Consider the following 20,823-nt stretch of genomic DNA (forward strand, 5'->3'; position numbering starts at 1 on the left):
TGTTTCTTTGTGCTTACAAAAAAACTTGTAAGATGACAATAGAAAATAAAAATGGGGAGCCTGAAGCTGCTTAAATTAGTCTGTGCTTCTTGTATGGCAGCATGGCAAGTTGGTTATTAACTTAATATTGGGGGAGTGGGGGAAAAACAAGAGCTGCAGGAACTGCCCTTGGACACATCAAACATTCCTAATTTCATGGCTCACAGACTGATGAATGCTGCCTGCATTTGCTTATGAGATAGAAATGCTTCAGTGTGCATATTGTCTCCACAGCCCCAGACAAAAGTACAAACAAATTATCCTTGAACAATCGAATAATCAAATTATCTTCCACTTAGATTGTGTTTTACCTCTAAATTTCAATTTAAGAATCCAATGAAAATGAACTCAGGTAGAAGTGAATTAAGAAAGAATGGACTGCTAGACTGCAAATTTCTAATTTAATGACAATTAAGGAGAATTCTTAATGATTCACATACCTTTAATTTTAAACCATTTATATGTGTACCATTTCATCTGAGTACTGTGATATGATGTTGCCTCAGAAATGGAACTGATGGACAGGACTCTAAAGTACTTTAAACACAGCTATTAGTTTTGAATCCAAATCCTTGGGAAGTCCATAAGGTGTGGGAGCCTTGGGGAGAAATAAAGATAATAATTACAGAATGATTTCTTCACAGAGGCAGTAATTCCCTTTCCTAAAAGTTCAGAACAGTTTAAATTATTTTGTGAACATAATAACTGACCTGGTGGTTCTGGGATGAATGCTAGTGTGTTTTGTCAAGAACTCTTCAATTTTAATTAATTGAAAGTATCATCTACAGTAGTAATCAAATACCTTTAGAAGTGTAATGGCATGTGTTCAGAATCACATGTCTTGTGTATTGTGCATAAAGGGCTTTACTTATTTTCTCAGGTGCTATAAAATGAGGAGGGATTTGAGAAAAGCAAAAAAAACCCTTATTCTATAACCCTACTGTTTTCTTTGCATTGCTATATTCAGCAATGCAAAGAAAACAGTAGGGTTATAGAAGAAGGATGAATTACTAGCCTGTGTAACTCAGAGTGCAAGCATTGATCCTGTCACTCTGGCTACTGCACAAGGGCATTTTCCTAATGTAATAAATTAAAAGCCCCACCAGCCTCTGGGGCTGTGCATCCAAACAGTTGATGGGTAATTACAGGAGACCTGTGAGACACAGGTGGGAGAGAAAAATGGAGACTGCTAGTGAGAGTATTTGTGTTCAAATTCGTTTGAAGCAAGCTTTCACTTACTCTATATTGTAGAGGGATTTTTTTTTGTCGTTTCTTTGGTTTTTGTGGGTTTTTTTTACTCTTAGGAGAGAAGAGGTTTATTACATGGCAAGTTTCCATAGAATTTGTTCTATGCCTCAGTATTTGTGTGTGACTAGTCAGTCTGGTTGTAGTCCTTGCTCCTGGTTCCTGTGTGCCTTAGTGTGGGATCAGCAATCATGCTCAACCTGTTCAGAAGGAACCAGCCTGTGGTTCCTGCTGTTGTTGACACAGTCTTGCATTTTTTTCCCTCATTGGTTAGGAGATGGAAGTTTGTGGAAAATAGATGTCAGTTTTCAAAACATTTGGTGAGGGATACAGGCTCCATTGCTTTTTTCCTTGCCATCTCTAGTCAATGGCTTAGTGGAGTACCAGCAGCTGTGGTGAGCCCTTAGTGCCTTGAACATAGAGAAACTTCAGACCCTGAATGCAGATTAGATTCTTGAAAAAGGAAGAGTACCCAAACCTGAAATTTATGTAATGTGCTTGTCAGTAGTGTGTCACAACTTTTCTCTTTTGATTATCCTTTGTAAGATATGGTAAATTATTTTTTCAGTAATGTTTTGTTCTGTAAGTGTTATTTGGATGGTTACAGATTTGTTTCTATTTCATATCTGCAGGGCAGAAGGCTGTAAATAATTCTAAGCTCCTATGCAGTAATAATAAATATTGAAGTATTTTAAGCAGTTATTTTAGACAAGTTCCTGGAGGGGTGAAATTACTTCTTAATATCTAATGTTTCTAAAATAAGGCAGTATCTCTGACAGTGTCACTCTTTCTATCTCCATCTGTTTTTCTACCCCTTCCATTACCTGGGAAATGAATTGTTTTATGTTAGATCCTTGCAATGATGCAAATATGTTACATTATCTATGACACTCTAACTATCTCACCTTGTTAGACATATTTATTGCAAAAAGAACAGGCTAAAGTACCAGTGGTGCAAATGTGCTGTCTTCAGTGGAATTTACTAGCAGATATCTTGGCCCAGTCATGACAGCAAATATTTCCTCTAAAATATCAATACAGCACTAGAGTCCAATTATTTTTATACTCTGCTAATCTTTTTTTTTGCTTTTACAGTGTTCCTGCAGGCTTCTATAAAAAGACTATTGGTAATCTCAGCAGGGAGGCCTCCTTATCAAGTAGTTTCAAAGACTTATGACTTCTGAAAAAATAAGGAGGTAATACTGAATTAATGGAGAAAGAAAATGGAGTCTTCAAAAAAACTAAATGTAAAGCATATATAATACAGATTATTTTTATACTTGCAGAAGTTTTCTTGGATTTTCACAGATATGATAATAAGACTTGAAGAGAGTTAGAAATCTTTTATATTTTTAAAATATTTCATTGATGTCTTGCTATGTGTTTAAGCTTTTCCATACTACAGAATTGCAATGTCTATAAGTGGGCTTGTTTCATGAAGTGCCTTTGTAGTGGCAATGACTTCTTTCAGCAACACTTTTTTTTTAAAAATCTTTATGTCCTACTAGTCCTTTAAAACTTGATGTAAGTTGCATTTCTAGCTATCTGTGATTATTAGCAAAAAAACCCTTATATATTGTCTTTGCAGTCATATAAATCGGATTTTGAGATTGCCACATGTGAAATTATCATCTGAAAATCTCTGGTTGATATTTACACAAACCCCTGGTGTTATATTCAGTAAGAGGCTCTTGCTTATGTGGACAGTGCCTTTTTCTCAACATCTCCCATGTTCTGAAATACTATGGCCTAAGTTTTGATTTGGAGTGGAAGGGGGTATGAAATACAGTTGTATCCTGTCAAACCACTACAAAAATAATGGTAGTTTTGCTTTTTTTCTTTATTGTCTTGGAAAGAGAGTGTTAATTTAAGAACCAACAATAGTGCCAGAAACGCAAAAAATAGCTACAATATATTGGTTTAGAATATCATGTCATACTTCTGTAGATTTCATGGATCTTTACTGTCTTTTTCATAATAAAATTTGTTAAATTAGTTTTAATTCAGCTTGCCTTTTTGCCTATCCTTAACCCCCTATTTTTATATGTTCTTTTATCTGACTGCTACACACAAAATACAAATAGAGGGATTTTTAAATTATTTAGTTTTATTCTGATCCTTCAGATGTGATTGGGGATTTCTAGTGACTGCTGATTAGTAAGAGCCAGCATACAGCTTTGTCGGTTTCTCGGCTGTTTAGGTGGCCTGGAAAGGCCCAGAGTGGCCTTGGACAGCCCGCGCTTCAAAGGACGAGGAGAGACTTCTGATCTTGTTTCGGTCTCGGTGTTTATTAATTGTTTATCTAAAAGATTTTCTTTCAGCCTGACAGAGGTCTGCACAGCAAGTCAGCCATGGGCACACTCTGCAACCCCCAGGGCAGTCACTTATCTTTATACCCGAAGTTACGTGTACAATATTTATAATTTTTCCCCAATACCTTCTACTCTTATTAACCGGTGCACTTCTAGTAAAGACCAATCCCAAAGTGCCACCATCACCACAGAAGATGGAGGCCAAGAAGAAGAAGAAGAAGGACAGGACACGCCCCAATTCCTCCATCTTACTTCTTTAGACCCCCCTGTACAGAAATCCTAAACCCTGTGTTCTACACCTTAATTAACTTATCCCTTCACCATTCACCCCAGTGAAATCCTCCCAGTCCTCATACAGGTGTCATCTCCTGTGTAGGATCAAAGTCCTGCCACCAGACACTTCTGGCAACATTCCAGGACTCCCGAGCCCCCCAAGGGTGGTCTCGGTCACTCTGCACCTTCATCCTGAGGTGCTGAGATCCTACACAGCTTAGCCAATCTTTGCCTTTCAGAAGGAATTGCAGTGCAATAAGAAAGGTCTCTGAAGGAGAAAACCTAAGATATAGAGAAGAAGAGAGTGGAGGGCAGCATTGAAACAAAAGCAAAGAACCTGAAAGTAATAGGTCGAAACATTTCTAGGAAGATATGTCACAGCCTCAGGAGATGGTAACAGCACTATCTCAGCCATCAGGGTTTTCTGTGTAATAGGAAGTCCTTTTGAGTGTTTCATCTGAATTTTTAAATGGTCATTTCCTGATTCTGGATTTACCCTTGAATGTTTCTTCCCATACATATGCAGGTGGTGGCAGTTCTGTGTAAATACCTGTGGGTGTTTTCCTCTGTGAAGTACAGACAGTTCACCTGCTTTTATTGCCATGACCTTGACCAGAATCCCTGCTATACAAATAGTTACTAATATTTTTTTTCAATGTGCCTCCATTTTTAAATACACATTTATTTTTTTAACTGTGGACACATAGTTGGTTCTTCTTTCCAGAGCAGAATGTTTTCTGTTCCTAACCCAATCCCCTAAAGGTCTGTGCTGTGCTATTACATGTTTGTTGTCTTTAGTGCTTTGTCCATCAGTTACATTCATAAAGGTTAAATATCATTAATCATTGTAATGCTCATTAATCAATTTGGAGGAAGGTTATCTGAATTTTTAATGAGATTTATCAGAGTTCAACACCAATTATTCAAACCAATTTAAATTGGCACTATTCTTTTGCTCACTAAATGAAAATTCTACCTGTGTCATTCTTTGGAAGAAAAAACTGTTTCTAAAACCACTATATTGAATTTCTTATAACTCTTACTTCAGTTTTGAATAATGACATTTCTGATCCCATAGCTCATTTGAACACCTGACTTATGTACAGATGGTGGCTGAAGGTAATTCTGGAGCGCCAAAAGAAATATCAAATGTATCACAAGAAGGCATCTTTATCCTGATACTACTTCTCATAGGCAGCCTTAAGTTAAAAAATATAGTTTTGGCTCAATTATTTTCCATGTGACAATTTTTGAGATAATGAAGCTCAAAGACAATTTTTGACTAATGCTCTGCCTGTCTTTGAAAAGTTTTGAGCTTCTTCTCTATCCAGAACTAATCAATAAAAAAGAGTTCTTTCACTCTTTGTAGCTGACATAGTAATTCTTTTCACTTCATTTGAAGAGGCAGGGTTGCAAAGAGATATTAGATGGCTTGTTTAGATCAAATATTTCTAGTGTAGCAACAGGCCATTAGCCCATCTCTCTGCTTGTTATTTTGAACAGCAGATTTCTTCAGCTGAGACTTCAGCCTCTCAGATCCCTTTTGTTGCTGTAGGATCCTTTCATAGAATGTATTCTTTGTGTGCTCAGTAGCTTGGAAAGATTTTTCTGTTTTATATATAAAAAATCTTTCTTAAAGGAGACTATCCTCAACGGGCTGGAAGATGTGATAAAATAACTGTTTTCATCTTGAATTTCCATGTTTATAGGAAGACCAAGAGTTATAAATAGCTTCTTCCAAACATGGTTTGAAGGCTCACCTAGAGATCCAACCGATTTTGCCCAAATGCTTTTATGTTGATATTCCTTCAGTGATACAATCTTAGGCAGAGACAGATAAAAAAAAAGTGATGGTTTTGTCAGTCCCCTCTGGAAGGTGTTTTGTTTTACCTGTTTCAAAACTATGCTGGATCTGTTTTTACTGTGTCAAATGCTGCATATTCCTGTAGCACCCCTCTGAGGCAAGAGAAAAACTGGTTTTATGGCAGTGGCTCATCATGCACATAATACCTTTGCAATGGCATTCCCCCTGCATCTCTGGGAAGCTTATTGCTACAAAGGGCTTCTTTTAACAGGAGTTAATTAGGACTAGAAAATTGCTTATTGTTTTTTATTGCATCTAAACCCCAGGACATGCTGCACTAATCCTCTAGTGCTGTGTGGTGCCATAAGAAAGGTATTCAGCTGATGTCTCAGAAGTTTCTTATTAGCTTTGAAACTGTTCCTTATCAGATAATTTAACTCATTAGCTCTTTCTACACATAAAATGTGTTAGCTGGGGATTATTTTCTTCCTTATTCTTTCATTTGAAATGTGTGTTTAAATATAACCCCAACAAAATAAGAAGAATTTTTTGTTCTTCTCCTATTCCACATTTTGCTTAGGACAATGAAAAACAAATGCAACTCATTTGGAGAATGCTCAGCAAGGAGTAAGGTGCTACTGCTTCATCCAAGAAACACTACAGAAAATAACTTCTTTCCTAGGACAGAAACTGCTCTCAGTTTTTGCAAGAATTTCTGCTTTTTTTTTTTTGCTCAGTCTTTTGCTCAAAGCATATTGATTCTAAAACTTGCATTTACATAAGTTATATACTTATGAGGAGTAAAATTAAACCCACTATTTTTTTAAATCATAATGTCAGTTTTTCTATCAGCTCTGTAAACAATCTGATACTGAAAATCTGTAATTCTGATTGAAAGCTAGAAACTGCATTTTGCAGTTCAGGTCTAAAATCAGTAAGGACCTTGAGGCCTAGAAAAGGCCTTTGGAAAGTTGCCCAAAGTTGTCCAGCATGGTTTTTAGCTTGCTGCAGAAACTGGAGCCTGTTGGTATATTTCTGCTTTGGTTTCCCAACTTCTTACCAAAATTCATAAATGGACTTTAAGGCAACAGTAAGGTTGAGTAAAAGTAGTTTCTCCTCTGAATGTAGAAGTGATGTGACAGTATTTGACATTTTGCAGTTTTTTCTTAATTTAGCAAGAATGCCTTTAAAATTTCAAACTTTGGGGTTTTGAGTAATTTTTTGACACATTATGACTGCATTATTAAGTGCAGGATACTGTAATCTGCTTATTAATGATGCAACTGCTAATTAGAAAAAGGTTCTCTTATTTTCACCTTCTAGCAATTTAGTATTTACTGTACACTAAGATGGCATTGATCCTGAAAACTCCTGCTTGCTTTCCTCTCCCTCCCTAATTATAAATGTGCTTTTGAAGTGCCTACTCTGTGTGATTAAATAAAAGGACATAAAATTAGAGAGGAAATTGCATGGTGCAGCCATTTTAGTTATGAATTTAAATGGCTGTTTATCAAAATGGAGTAATTTATCACTTATCTAGTGTTCCCTGCAAGTCATTTATCATGAGTAGCAACTATCATAATTTTATTCTAATCTGAGATGGTGGGAAGGGATCAGAGGTTCATGCTTCTTGTGATTGGCTACTGATTTAATGATTGTGTGTGAAACAAAACAGGAGCTGGAAAACTTTCTCAAGTTTCTTTGCATCATGATATTATATCTGAATTTGTATCAGTTATGCTTTTAAATGTTTCTTGGCAGGTAGAATTTTCTTTGCGCCTCATTTTACTGCAATAGATACTGGTTTTATGTTGGGCACCAGTAGTGCAGGCCTTGGTGCTCAGGATGTCAGCTGCAGTGTGTTTTTTGAGATAAACCATGTTCTGATAGTACATTGCAGGAACAGGGATTATGGCAGTCCAAAGCACTCAGTTATAACACCTAACCAAAGTTGTACTTTGTCATGGTTTTGAGTGGAACATTTTCTGCCACAGAAAGGCTTGGATTGCCCTGGATCTGTGCAATGAATAGACATTTCTACAGCTCTGTTTTTTCTTTTTTTCTTTTTTTCTTTTTTTCTTTTTTTCTTTTTTTCTTTTTTTCTTTTTTTCTTTTTTCTTTTTTTCTTTTTTTTTTCTTTTTTCTTTTTTGTTTTTTTTTTTTTGTTTTTTTTGTTTTTTTGTTTTTGCAAAAGGATAATTTGAAACAATAATAAGGAGCCCTTCAAGAAGTAATTCCTCAGTCCTTCAGAATAATTGCTTATGGTCTTAAATAACTTCTCCAGTTTTGTTCTCATGTTAGGCTGGTCATGACTACCTCATAATGAAATTATTCCCTCACAAAGGGAAAGGACACAGAAATCTGTACTTACTGGGGAGGGAAGGGAGCATTAAAAATAGGAAATAAGCACATAAATATTTCCCAGCTGTGGATTTGGAATCATGATTCTGATTTTTTTTCTCCAAATTGCTTTCTTGGAATCTTCTGTGGAAACTTGTTCAGAGGCCAAGGAGTATAGTTTCTGGGAAGGAAAAGAAAAAGGTTCTTCTGTAAGAAAAAAGTTATTTATGAGAGATAGGAACAGAAAACTGCTGGTGTGGAACAATAGCAATACTTGTAAAAATTAACCTAACTGATAAAGCAGACCCTCTGTATTCTCTCCAAATGAATTTCTTAGGCTTTACCACAATTCCATCATTTTTGTTGGTTTCAAACTTAAGTCTTAATTTTTTTAATTAGACATAATTATTTTGGTTCCCTCCTTGAGTGCCTGTGTTTTATTTCTAGATGCAATATGGTCATCCTTTATTATGTGATTGGGAAACAAAACTGTCAAATACAGTATAACATTTAGAGAACTACTTTATAGTCTTTGTAATTTTTCATCCTAAGATGCAGTGAGTGATGTATTAATGGAAGGGTAAAGGTTGGCTTTCGAAAAGAGCAGTGTGCTGAGAAACCTTGTGCATGATGCATCCTGAGACCCTTCCAGGTTCAACAGTGCACACCTCATGTGGAGAATATTCCTTTTGTATGGAATAGCAAGCCATTAGTCTGCTATTGCCAAAAAGTTTGCCACAGAAGTAGCAGTTCAGGCTGTCTGTTTTTATTGTATCAGTCATTCTTGTTAATGGTTTTGTCTATGTGCTGTTTTAGTGTCGTTTTCCAAAGTTGCACTACTTTTTCAGAAAGACTTTATAAGTTTAAGTTGATGGTGTAGCAGATAAATGTTTGAATTTTAAATTGTTGTGAAATGGAGCACCGAACAGTACATCTGGGAACATACTAGACTCTGGTTTGGCATAATTTATTTATTCAGAACACATTTAATGTTTTGAAGATTGTAGAGAAGTAACTTGGTTCTTAGAAGTAGAGTATCAGTGATGTCAGCTTATTTTCTCTTTGACAGTAATTATTTCGGCAGACAGATAAATTGACAGCACTCTACCAGGTTTTGTTGTGTAATAAATAAACAAAAGTTAATTAACTACATCCCAACTACCCATGTGACAACACCTGTGTTGTCACATGGGTAGTTGGTGTTTAGGTAATAAACTTTTGGGTTCTTCTTATGCAAAGGAACATTGGAGCAAGCTATGAATAAACAGATTTGATTTACTCTAGCTGCAATTTTGTTTCTCTTGTCTATGGTTCCATATTGTTACTACCTAATAAGATCGAAGCATCTAGTCCTATGTATGTGATTTAAATCAGGCATGGGCACATGATGAAGTTCTTATGGATACAGCCAGACCTAGTTTATGATGTAATGCTGCCAGTGGGATGGGTGGATGTGCTATAAAACTTTGCATAGTGCTTAGGTAGGACTGTAAAGTCTGCTCAGGCTCATGGAAGTATTGCTTCCATGTTTTTTATCAGACTAAGGATTCAAGGAACTTCCAAAGATTTGAATACTAAAACTGTTGTTGACTTCAGTGGGGCAAAGAAACAAACCCTTCCTCCAGCAACAGGTGCTTTAATAGAATGCTTCTCTTGTTTGAATCCTTCCTGTGACGCAAACAGATTGTGCCATTCTATATTTGCACATCTTCTGTAATTCTGGACCTTTCACTGCCATATTATACTACATTTTTCAGTACTCAAAATTCAGAATAAAACCATGTTCATCTCCTTTATGGTGTTCGTATTATCTTGTGCTTTTCTACACAGGTAATTACATTTTAATCATTAAATGAAGTGTGACATTTCACACTGGCTAGAATGACTGCTATGCATTTTTAATGGTTTCTCTAGGTGTCATTAAGTGTTAATTTGAAAAAATAAACAAACAGCCAGCAGTTTACACAACTGGTTTTTAATGAAGCCTGTTCTTAATTTGCTTGAAGGATCAACAAAATTTGTGGTATGAAATGTAGCAACAGATCGAGTGGGGTTTTTTTACATAAAACATTTGAATGTTTTATGGATATTTTTTAATGTCCATTCTAAATACATACATTCTTGTCAAGAGTAAAATAGCACATCTTTTTTCATATTGAGAAGTTGATACAGTGTTGATTACCAGTATTGTTTAGTGGCTTTTCTGTCCTGTGCTGAAACATTTTGACTTATGTGGCTTCTGCTCCGCAAGCTAAAAAGTCTGGTTTTCAGTGACAAAGCACAAAAAAAGATTTGTAACTCAATTTCCTCTTGGTTTTCCTGAATCCTTGCTGACCTCCTGTCTTCCCATTTCACAGCTGGGCATGGCAAGGTAGATTTGGAGTTGCAGTGGCCAGTCACTTCCTAAATATCAATGCTAGATTGACGGCAAATATGCCTGAGGTTTCATCCAAGTGATCATAAGAGAGAAGTTTAATTTTTTGTGAGGAATTAATTACTCTGCAGACTGGAGAAATGTGGAGGTATTTTATTGATATTCTCGCCCCTGCTTCAAATAATTATGTAATGCTTGCAGTTTGGCCAAACGAGAATATTGCCATAGAAGATGATTGAATTAATGGCATGGAAACAGCATAAAAATAGCAAATAATGGGTATTTTTGGTTTGTCAGGTGAGCAGAAAAGATAGTTTGGTAGAAAAAGCATGCAGTTAGTGTCTTTATCCACAGTGCTCACATTTTTTCATGAAAATGTTTCTTCTAAAATAAAATGCTATGCTCAATTTCATTTTTTTGTTGTTGTTTTCAAGTGAAATTTGGTTTTTAAACAAGTGAATGCTAGTTTGATGTAAATCAAATGATTATGTAATTAAATGATGCAAATAAAATAATTTGCTCAAAATTTTAAATTTCATGATATTGAGTATCATGGACTATATTTTGAAGCTATAAGGAATGAGAGAGGATTCAAAAATTAACAATGAATTCTGCAGGGGTATTGCTTGAAGAATTACTCAAGTTTTTTCTTGGATTAACTGCTTCCTTTTTCAAGTCCTTGTTTAGGAATAATTTATTTTAAAAGGGCCTGGCATGTACTTAAGTTCCATACATTTTCATGTCTGAATGCTCAGAAGCAGTTTGCAGTGCATAATGTGTGTACATAAATATTTTGCATGCTGATTCATTTATGGCCTTCATTTTTTTTTGTGGTACAGTCATTAAATACCTGGGACAAAATTACAAATACCAGGTTGCTGCATCTGTTTTATCATCTCTCCATTGTAGGTATTCATGCTGCTTTAATATGACTGTGCAGCAAGCACCCATAGCAAATAAATTTGTGCTTGAGCATTTTATGCTTTTATTAAATATTCATTAGATGAGATGCAGGCTGTTGTTTTGAGTGAATTGAAACTCCAGAAAATGCATTGTTTGTGAATCCTTTATGCAGCATGAGCCAAAGTGTTCACTACTGAAACATGTAAGGGTCCAGGATGCGTTGCTACACAGCTGAATCTTGCTTTGGGCTGTAAAGGGAACATAATTGATCCACAGTCATTTTGGGTTTCTTGCATTGTATTCTAGTGTGATTTAGCTAATGCTAAAAAAACACACAAACTCCCAGAAAAAAAAAAAAAAAAAAAAAAAAAACAACAAAAACCCCAAAAAACCAAAACAAAAACCCACCAAGAGTTCTTCATCAATTCCAAGAGAAAACACTTCAAGTAAACAAAGACTAATAATTTCTAATGTTCTTATTGCAAAGCAAAGTAAAAGCAAAATGCAATAATTGTCTGGTGCCTTATCTGATGTACTTTGCAGCAGTCTCTGAATTTACTCTGTTACCTGGGGAGAAGCATTTTGAATATCCAGGATCAAAGTTAGTGTATAGGCTGCAACAGAAGACAAATACACCCAAGGATCTCTCAAAAAACCTGTGTCCTCACGCCTGTTTTTTGCATGTTCTGTCATTCACTGGTGTCTTAAATTCGCACTATTATTCCCTTGATCTATATATTTATGTATCTGCTTTGGGTTTGTTGTGATGGTATCACACTTGTGTGCAGCTCTGTCCTGGAGATTTTTATTCCCAAGAAGGATGAAATTTGATACCCTCAGGTTTTCACACCTTCATTCTTATACTTCATAAAACCTACAGGTGTTCATTGGGATTTTACTATTTTATTATTAACAAAACAGAAAATTTCTGCCTTTTTATAGCTCTAACTCCATACACCTCTAAACAGATAATTTTTGTCTTTTTTATAGCTTTAAATTCCTTACACCTCTAATGTAAGGTCTGTGTACATGTTAGTGTATAAGATTTTAGAAGAAATGTAATCTCCATATATGTTATACTTGCTTTTCTGAGATTGAAAGCTCAGCTATTTGTGTTTCACCTTCAGGATAAACTGAGAAAAATAACCTGTATGGCACCTACTAGCTAGTAAAAGTACATCCTGGAAAAAAAACCAAACAAACCTGTTCATTTACTGATCCATTTTAACTTGCTGTCTGGCACAGTGCTATATAAAGCTTTAAGGTAGATTCCTAAATGAATGCTTTGTAGCTTTAGTTTATTCAAGACCTTAGGCAGAGCTACTGGAAGTATCTAGGTTACTGATTCTTTTTGGGGTGTCATAATTTTAGGGAAAATTGGGAAGGAAAAGATCTGTGTTTTGACTAGAATAATGCTTTGGTCTGAACACCTGAATGTTATATATTTAGATGTGATTCAGATCAGATTGCTTAAATCACATTAATACAATTGCTGGTGCAGTTTATTTTCCAAGATTAATCATATACATGAAAATTCAGTTAGAAAATATTTTAAAAATATGTTCACGGTAAATTTCATTTATCTCCTTCCTTCATGGATTTTAAGTGTTTTAAATGAATTATTTTTTTGATACAGTGCTTACACTAATACTCTTAAATTAGCAATGAAAATAATTTGTGCAAGCTGCCTGTAATTAAGTGCCAGCGATTTATTTGTTTGTTTCTCTCCTTTTGTTTGCCAGGAAAAGAAGAATATATTGCGACATTCAAGGGATCAGAATACTTCTGCTATGATTTATCTCAGAACCCTATACAGAGCAGCAGTGATGAAATAACTGTCCTTTAAAATGCTGCAGAGGAACGAACTGATGCTTCACACAGGAAAATTGGCCAATTATGTCAATCTTGCACTGAAAAATGGAGCTGTCTCCTTGGTCATTAATTTGGGCTCAGGGTCCTTTGAAGCGCTGGTGGAACCTGTGAATGGGAAATTTAATGACAATGCCTGGCATGATGTGAAAGTAACCAGGAATCTGCGTCAGGTAACAGTACAATGGATACAAGAATAACTGACTTTGTTATGAGTAAATGCTTGATGATTTGAAAAAAAATGCATATTGGATGTTTAGCAGGCATTTGGTTAGTTTTTTATTTGCACAAGGAAGGATATTCCTGCCACACTTGAGCAGGGGCATATCTAGAAAGTAGTAGGGCAAGCAGCTGTCTGAGACAGTACCAGAGAGGGGTTTTCAAGACATGAGGTATCACCCAGTGTTTCTACAGTGCAACTGTCTGCCCTTGCAGCCTTGCATTAGTCAAGGCCAACAACTTTCTGAATTGCAACTCTTTAATGAAAAGAAATGTTTGATATCTTTTCCTCTTTTTAAAGTGGGCAGTAAATTTGCTATCAGATAAAGTTTATGCACTGTGTGGAGGCATCCTGCATGTCATGCCACATTGAACTTAGAGTAGCAGTAAAAAAATATCTAGGACATTGCATGCTTGGTGGAGTGCTAGGGCATTTGCAGTTCAACAGTCAAATTTGAGGCTGTGGTGGGGAGAAATGAGGGTAAAGACAATACCATGTATGTGTGTATACTGTATGTGCTAAGTCTACAATATATGCACGTATGTGGCTCAAAACTGTTATGTATACTAATGTGCTAAAGTATTTTATTGGTAGTATCATGTAATTTTGTGAAGGGCTATATTTTTCTGCCCTAAATGTCTGTCTTAAGTAAGATCATTAATATATTTGTTGTTTCTCTAAACAGTTGCATCTTGATTGGAATCTTTCATTTCCCTTTATTAAAACAGCTCGATCTTCTGGAGCTGTTAACTAATTCATCTAACCTCTTCTTTCCCTTTTCTTTTAAAATGGTTTAGCAATTGCGTTTTTAGTTTGTAATTTCTTTGTAATAATGAGCTGAATTGGACCTATAATTATATTGTGCTATTTTATTTTAAAAAAAAAGAAAAAAAAAATGTTTTACCAAAAGTTAAGTAACCCTTTAGATTAAATAGTTTGGGTTACTCTTAAATTAACACCTTTTGTATTTAAGTTTCCAAACAGCACATCTGTCAGAATTTTTTTGCAAAGAGTATAAACTGTGTTCTGCATCTAATTATTGGTAACAAGTTGGAAAATTGTATGAAAGAGACAGCAAGGGACCCACTTTCTAGATTTGCCTTTGCTCATGTTATCTACCAAAATTGTTAATTCAATTATGAAACGTGGGGAGGGGGGAAAGTGCATTGACTTATGTCGATGTAAAATAGGTGCATGTTCAGAAGGCAGTTGCAGAAATCCATTCTACTTATTCTCTGTGTCAGGATCTTTGCTTTCTTTCATTGCAGTAAACTGTGATCCTAATGTCCATCAATATGACTGAAAGAAGTTTTGGAGTTGAGAAGGATTCCTTGAGTGCTGAAAAAAACCAAAACCAAACCAAAACCAACCAAAATCTTAAAAAAACCCCAAAAAACCCAAAAAAAACAAACAAACAAAAAAAACTTGAAAAGAAAAAATGAAAAAAAAAAAAAGAGTAGGAGGGGGTGTGATTCACAGTAATTTGCTGGGGTACCAGTTGTGGGTGCAGGCCAAGCAGTGGTCAGCTGATGAGCTTTAGGCATTTGGATCCCTTTAGCCACTGAATGTCTGTCAGATGCGTCAAGTGAAAGGAGGATGAAGGGAACGTTACCGTATGTCTGTTTCTGTATAGTGGAGAGCTGATAAGTTCTGAAATATATTTGCAGGACAAATAACTATTGCTGTTACCTCTGTGGAGGCGTATTTTTTTAGTCTTCTTTTTTTTCTTGTAAAATTTTTTTGCCCTTTTTCTATGTTACTAACATGCTTAATAACTAACATGTCATTCATGGAATGTTTCATTCTACTAACCGTTACCTGAACCAAATAATGTACTAACATGATAGTGACCATCATATTTTTTAAGTAACAATCGTTATTCTGTTCACAGTTTTTAATTTCCTTTCTCCCCCCTTCTCCGCAAAGCACTCAGGCATTGGACACGCTATGGTAAACAAACTACATTGTTCGGTAGATATCATTCTAATTGTTTCTTATTTTGGCTTTGCCGTGTGTTTTCTTTCTTTCTTTTAACTGTAGACATCATTAACAAAAGAGGAAGTACAGTTGGTACTCTTCTGCTTCCTTTTAACTCCTTTCATCTGTTGTGGACCTCATTTTTTTTTACCTGTTCCTGTCAAATTGCTTTAATTCACATGTAGGGACATCGTTAACATTACGTTTGCATCAAGCTGTGATTAACTAACAAAGGATAAGGCTAAATTGTGGGGCTGGCCTGAGTGACTGCTGGCTCAGCCAGTTTCTAACCATTCATAATGCATGGCATGAAGTCTTGAACTTGGAATGATGGAAATGTCACATCCATACATCTTGTACTTCATCACAAGCAGTTTGGGTTTTTTGTTCCTTATTTTCTTTCCCTTCTTTTTACTGACACTCTCTTTCCTGCATATGCATATCAGAGCGTGCCGCTTACCTGATTTGTGTTGCTGTATTTCCTTTTAGTTAGCATGTAATTATGCTCTTGCATGATTAATAACTGCTGTTATGTAGTGCAAATAGTGATGGTGCTGAAAACAAAAAAAAAAAAAACGGCCTGTGCCTTTTTTGTTAACAAGGTGCACGTTTTTATTAGTCAATGACAGACCACTAAACTTACTAATACGTACAGCAGCTAAACTAACTTAGGAAGCATTCTACTAACACCATTTTTGTGTCTGCTAAATAACTTTTAAGTTGCAATCAGGACTATGCTGGCACTAGTACAACAATCAGACAACTCTTTTAACTAGTTAGAGCTCCTAGGGGTAGTTGACTAGAATCCAAGACCAAACCTCAAACAGACATGAAAATGGGTTCCGCCTTAGGTCTCAAAACCAGGCATATCCCAGGACTCCAATATGTAGGTCTGAGTATAGCGTGTCCTTTCCCTATGCTTTGTTATCTAGGTGACAATATCAGTGGATGGAATTCTGACCACAACGGGATACATGCAAGAAGACTACACCATGCTGGGCTCTGATGACTTTTTCTATGTTGGAGGCAGTCCTAGCACAGCAGACCTCCCAGGGTCACCAGTCAGTAACAACTTTATGGGCTGTCTCAAAGAGGTAAATATCATCAGCCATAAATCCATCACAAATTCCCCATCCTACTGTCTGAAGATGGGCAAAGAGAAAGAAAATTCCGTGGAAATCCCTTCAGGATAAGCCTTTTGTCTGGGATTCCAATATTGGTACTCAGCTGTCTTTTAGAATCAAAACCAAAAGGGACAGATTTGCTAAACTTGGTTGCTTCTAAAAATCCTTTGGTAGTTGACCTTGGAAACAGCTTAATGGATCCTGTCATAGCAGTATCTGAACTTTTTAGCCTTGGGCTGAGATGAAACTAAACACTGCTCTTTTTTTTCCTGCTACTGAAACCATCAAAATCTAGCTACTCTTTTACTCAAAGTTATGGTTTGAATTTCTTTGCTGAATTGCAATGGCTCCTTTTAACAACAAACAAGATTGAAAAAAAATTCCAATTTCACCTCTCAGATGACAGCTTTCTGTCATTCTTTGTTGTCAGAAAGGAGGGTAAGAGTAGTTATGATTTCTCCATTTATGTTTCCTGAACAATTCAGTTCTTAACTGCAGACACAAAAAACATGTATCACAGGGTTGGTAGCAGTTTTTAACTTTGTTAAGCTGATGGGTAAATTGTGATAAGTAAAAGGGAACTCCAGCAGAAGGGAAGTGTTCCCTGAGCCACAAAAGAGAAATAATGGAAGCTGAGCAGTGCTGCATAGCCAAGCTTTGAAAAGGAAGCAAAGCTTTCCTCTGCTGAGAACAGAGCAGACAGAGCATGTTCCCTTGCTGCTTCCTTACAATCCCTGTCTATACTACAAATTGTTTGACATAGTTTATATAGAAGACTTTATAAAAACTTGACTGTAAGATATTTTTATTACTTGAAGTACTAAATAATTTGGAAATTTTGTACTCATGGATCTGTGTCAGATCTTCCTGCCATAGCTGGGACCAAAGGAGGTAACTAAAGCTTTATGCAAAGACAGAGAGGAATTTGTTGTGAGAGTGTTTTGATTCTGGAACTTGCTTCATTTTTTTTCATGCAGGGCTTTGAGTGTCTTTAACTTCTAGGCATGACATGTTCTTTACTCATTTTCAATGGATCTATTCTGTGAATAAAGAGGGAAGATCAGAATTTTAGTCTGTAGAGTATTGCTCAAGCATAAGAAAACAAACTGCAAAGCAACCTTTCACTTGCTGTTTCAGGACTTCTTAGTCCTTAGGCTTTCTGAGAAAATGCAATAATAGATTTATATAGGCAATTTGGTAAATAGCTTCACTCATCTTGAGAGGAGGTATGAGGTGTAAGTGCTCTTTTTTACTTAGCATTATAATGAAACAGGAGATGAATCAGGTCAAGGTGACCCACTCTCTGTACCAGAGCAGGTTTATCATGCTGTCTTGGAACATGGCTAGAAATAATATCATGCAACTTACTGAGAAAATATTCCACACAGCACCTTTGGAAACAAAATCTAACCTTCAATTTGGAGCAGGATGTCCAGGGTGCTTTGTGATCTCAGACATGTTAAAGAAATCCTCGGTTTCCCAGTAGAAATTTCAATGTTGGAGATTTGAACTGAAAATTCCTACCTCTATGCATTTTACAAGAAAGTGGTTAATAACAAAAATGGCTGAAGAGCAGCAGTGTCTTCTCCTTTTAAATGACCTGTTTTGTGTTCATGAGAGCCACACTACACAGTCAGTTTGAAGCTGTTGACTCAAGTTTTGTGGTTAGGGCACCAGAGATGGCTGAGATCAGTTTTCTCAGTGGTTATACACAACACCTATGGTTTCCTTTTCATCCCATAGCTGGAGGTCTTCAGTGTTCTCCACTACACTTGTGATACATTTAATGTATTTGACATATTTATCCAATAATGAAGCTGAAGGACTTGATAAAGTAAAACATTGATCCAGTGTTCAGTGATGTGATATAATTAACATTATCATTGTTATTGTTGGTAGGCAACATCCAGGAGCTGGTACTGTAGCTGATTTTTGTAATTGATCAAAACTGTTTTGATACCTGTAAGAGTGGCTGGGTATGCTCTTTACTTTCCAAATTCAGCTGGAAGAAACATAACAATGCTCTAAATATTACTTTCATATTGTTGTTAGTGTAAATACACTGAAGTTCATATACACACAGAATGGAAAACTGTTCCTGATTCCTTCCAAACAAACGGCAAATATAGAAAAAAATGTCATATTGCTTGACATTAATTTTTATTTTTCATTATATGAAAGTGGGTTTTTTTGAAAATATGCCTGCTGCAAATGCAGGAGTCTATGAGTGAACTGAAGGATGACTCAGTAATAATTTTTTGACAGTTAAGGTTACAAAAAGTCCATCATAGCATCTTGTAATGATGTGAGGCTATAAAGGACACTGTGCTTCTTTTCTCTATTCAGTTCTGATTAGCTTCCTCACATCAGACTTTGGAGTGTGTGGTACCCTCGTTTTCAGGAGCAATATTGTGGTTATTACAGGCTGCTTCTGGGATTCTTAACTGGGTTGGATTAATCCTTCATGAAGATGGGAAAATGTCCCTTTTGGATCCCATGTTTAGATTGCTGATAAAATGGTTTCTCTAAATCATGGAACAACTGTAGTTGTCAAACATTTCCTAACTGCTTTGTGTCAGCTGTCATCAAAAAGCCTGATTTTCATTTTCCTGTTTAGTGTAGTCTTTGTCTTTCCTCAGCCATCTCTCAAAAAGTATTCAACAACACTGATTAGTGTAAGGTTTATAAAATGCTCAAAGAATTATAATTAAAGTTTCAGGAGCCTTAATTTTACCACTGTGTTTACCTAAACCCCACAAATATCTAAATATAGGAGGCTACTGTGCTTGCATTGCACTTCATTTGCTAGGGAGGGGATTAGTCAAAAAAGCAGATGTAGAATATATTTGTCTGACAGCTGAGATTATGCAGAAACTGTCACTTTCTCAACCATCCTTCTGTTCTAAAGGTTTTGATTTTGCTCTTAGAAAATCTTCTGGATTTGTTTTTCTTGACTACTTGACTTGACTGTTTTCTGTGAATTAAAACTACTTGTGCTGAAGAGGTAGGAGGTGTACAGGATTACAAAGTACAGTTTCAAATAGGAGGTTTTTAGTAGAATTTCTTGTATACAGGTGCTCAGGAATGTGAGACAATTGAGAAAACAAAGTGAAACATCCACAGAAACTTCACCAAAAATAAGAAATTCAAAATAACCTGGTATAGATTTTGTTGGCTTTTTTCCCTGTGGAAATGAGATTAAAACAAAACCATTTCTCCTCCTTTCCCCCAATACTCTCCTTGTTCTAGCCATAAATTCTCTTAGATTTTAATCGTAGTTTACTCATTCTCCAGGCCTGCTTTCAGAAAACATCTCTTAGATTTCTCCTTCTAGGGAATTCTTTTAGTGTGTATTTTTCTATGTGCTGCTTTTCTTTCTGTTTTAAACAAAATTTTATTTTAACTGATTCTAAGAATAAAATTGATTGAACATTCAAATCCCAATATGTCATTCAAATTGTTCGTTATAGTTCTAAAATTCTGTTGGTTCTTGGCACAACTCAAATGCTCCTTTAGGTACTTTAAACTGACAAGCCCTGACCTTTTTTTCCCTGCATTGAAATAGCATCAAATGAATGGTACTGTAATAAAAATAATATATGTATCTTATATATTATTTCATTGCAAGTACAGAAAAAAAATCCAAGGAACCATGTTCTCCTGAATTGAGATGGTGAAAAAAGTGGTCTGCATTTATATTAATAATATTTTGTGGATGATCTTGACTAATTTTAGTAGTCATGAATAATGTGAAAGGAAATGTCTGTTCAGAAACAAGACTTGTGCTAAGACAATTTCCCCCAAACTGAATCCATTTAGTGTTAGTTTTGGACTTCTGCTTGCCTCCTTGTTGCTCAGAATTTGGTGTTCAACTAGAATTAATGTAAAAAACTGTCTTCCTGCTCAGTGCTAAATAAAACTAAATAAATCTCCAGTCCTACAAACCTGCATGCATTTAACATTACTTCTAAAGTTCACAGACATAAAATTTCTTTTATGCAGGACATTCTCTGTGGCACCCAGAACTGGTTGTCTCAAGCAGATTGTGTTAGTTTTTATCTCCCATATATATGTCCACATTTGACTCCAAATATTTTTTCCATGCAGAAGATATATCTTTATAGCGTTTGAGGAGATTCTGCTCACATCTGAGGATGCACTATGTATAAGTTATTCAAACTGGTCCTGAAGTACTTGAGGTGTGACTCCGAGGTGCTTGGTCAGCTGTGTGTTTGCACTGTAAATCAGTGCCCAGTTGCTGATTTCGCTGTATCTTTGTGTGGGCTCAGTGCTTCAAAGTCCAAGGACAAAACAAGGTACGCTTCTACCAAAACTACCAAATG

General features: G+C 35.9%; 1 long non-coding RNA gene across 1 annotated transcript; it reads left to right on the forward strand.

The window, feature by feature from the left end:
* The first annotated feature begins 13,196 nt into the window (after positions 1 to 13,196).
* On the forward strand, positions 13,197 to 16,446 carry LOC131095432 (uncharacterized). Its single transcript, XR_009115870.1, has 3 exons — positions 13,197 to 13,332; positions 15,306 to 15,329; positions 16,289 to 16,446. It is a non-coding gene; the product is annotated as an uncharacterized LOC131095432 (long non-coding RNA).
* Positions 16,447 to 20,823: the final 4,377 nt, after the last annotated feature.

This window comes from Melospiza georgiana, chromosome W (genome assembly GCF_028018845.1).
Source record: "Melospiza georgiana isolate bMelGeo1 chromosome W, bMelGeo1.pri, whole genome shotgun sequence".
NCBI lineage: Eukaryota > Metazoa > Chordata > Aves > Passeriformes > Passerellidae > Melospiza > Melospiza georgiana.